We start from the raw sequence: 2511 nt of genomic DNA on the forward strand, positions 1-2511 counted from the left end.
CACACTTCTTCAAAGGGTTCCAGAAGAACGCGCTCATGGCCAAGTCACGTCAAGTCAATCTTATTTCCGACCTCTGCACAAACTTAGGTTAATATTATGTTTACTTTTTAGACTTTGTAGCTGCAGAACAGAGAGATTAGCAGAGGCTTAGATGCCCCGCATGAGTGGTATTTCTTCACTGAGTCTGCACTAAAGCAGTGAGATGGAGTTGTAAAACGTTGAGGTTTCCTTTTTGTCAGGCTATTTCGCCACGCTGAAGTCATTCTTACACTGAAGATGCTGCGTGTTGGATTTTCCCCTGAAGCCAGTGGAGATTATCAAGAAATCGCCGAGCGCAAGGCAGACGCAGAGATTCTTCCGTTGACGAGACGAAATAATCACGGAGCACGGAGCGAGACGAGTTGACAGTTACATAATCCCTGCGTGTCATCTCGATTCCATGTAGATCCAAGAATTCGAACTTCACCAGAAGCTCACCGGAAGAACAAGGGTCAGAATCCCACCAGAGCTGATCGGCCCTCGCTCCGCATAAAATCGATTTCAAATCGCTGGGAACACAGTAGTAATGCAATCGTGATAAAATCGAGATTGGACAGGTAACCCGCGCGGACTCCTTCGTTTCTATCCATCCATTCATATTACGGTACGTCAGCAGCGCTATGCAACACAACACCGCCCCAGGAACATGGACTCGGTGCGCTTAGGTTTAGTTGAGTTTACTGGGATCATGGATGAATGAATGGCTAAATGTTTCTTTGTTTTGTGCCTTGGAAGTTGTTCTCTCATCGACGTAATAGCTGATGGATAATATCGTGGATACCACCTGAAGCCATTTCATTAATTTCCAAATGTTTGGCTTAGCTAAAATGCATGGGGATAGAAAGAAAAAACAGGGTTGCATGGTGTCCCTGCAGCGGAATAAGATCCAGGTACCAGACCGGTGTAATTGGCTGCCTTTTTTCTCACCCATCCACTCTTGATCTGTCTTTTGACGCCATCAAATGGTCTACTCTCTGATGCTGCCTCCAAGGCAGAATAAGCCTAAGCAGAGCCTTTTCCACACTAGCAGAAGAAAAAAAAGGGAGATGACTACCCGATGTGGGTAATCTACCAGTCGGGCATCCAGTCCGCGACGCCGCTTGTGTTCCTTTTGGACTGATGGAGAGACGTTAACGTGGACGGGAGGAACCCGTTGAGACGGTGCAGCGCCTTTGGGCCGGGCCCCTTTGCCGGAGGATGGGCTAACGAGAATTAGAGAGACGGGCTCGGAACGGTGGTTTCCAAAAACTCTCTACGCGAACAGATGCATATTATTCGGATTTCCTACTATGGATATAATTTTTTTTTTAACCTGTGAGAAACCCCTTTCGTCCAATGAATTGTTGAGGTGGTGGTGCCGACACAGCTCAATGGCTTCAACTTGTGCTCAGAGGCTGTTTTGGTGAGAGGGGCAAGTTTAATTTGCACCTCATAGTCAGGAGGGGAAGGTCCTTTAAACTCCAACGAGGCTTGGATGAATGAGACGAACATAAGGGATGAAAGTATATGTTGCGTGATATTATATGCTGCCTCTAAGATATAGTCGATGCAGGCCATCATCATAGCGGCGCTATAGTGTAGATGATATGGACTGCAGTATGTGAGAAGTGACAGTCTATGACTGCGCTGCTGATGATCTCTTGCTCGTATCAGCCAACCCTGTACCTCTTTTTGAGATTCATCACAAACACCAGATCGTCTAGATTGTCTCTCTGCCTTTCAGTGTGGCTCATGTTGCGCTGGCTAAGACTGTTCTATCCAGAAACGCGTTCCCTCCCTTGGAGTGTTTGAACATCCTCGGATTCACAAGCACCGTTTTCGCATATGACATGAGCCGTTAGAACCCCTGTTTCTCACAAGCCTCTCAGTATCACAACACCAATAAGCATATTCCTCCATGATTACGCCATTGAACCAACCAATTCGATCTCAACTGACTGTTTGTTTCTCTATTCTCCCAAACCTGGTTCCATGAAATCACCCTTGCTCTCATTCCCAGACCCAGACCCCCCGCCATCCAGGCCTGTTTAGGTCAACTGACTCGATATTGGCCCCCCTCTCACCAGCAATTTAGCGTGCGAAAAAGAGACCTTCCCAGCTGAAAGGACCCAGCAAAAGAACCAGAGTTGCTTCCCCGGGGGCACCATTCGGCCAATGGTGTTGTCTGTGACCTCTTGGTCGACTCATTTTCGTCTTGGTCATAGATGGGGGATAGAGTCGAGAAAGAAGGAGGGTGACAAACAGGATAGACCAAACGGAAAAGACGCCGCAGGGCACAGTGACAGTGAAAGTGAAAGCCACGAGGCATGCGCCGCAGACCATACAACCCAACGGTCACAGTCGTACAAATCACATCGAATTTTAGCTTGGATGGCCTCGTTCGATCTTTTTTGTCAACCTCTGGCCCCTTTGCTCTCTGCCTGGGCTGCCTTGGGTGTGATGTGATAGAACACATTGAATTTTACTTTGATG

This window comes from Fusarium oxysporum, chromosome 10 (assembly GCF_000149955.1).
Source record: "Fusarium oxysporum f. sp. lycopersici 4287 chromosome 10, whole genome shotgun sequence".
Lineage (NCBI taxonomy): Eukaryota > Fungi > Ascomycota > Sordariomycetes > Hypocreales > Nectriaceae > Fusarium > Fusarium oxysporum.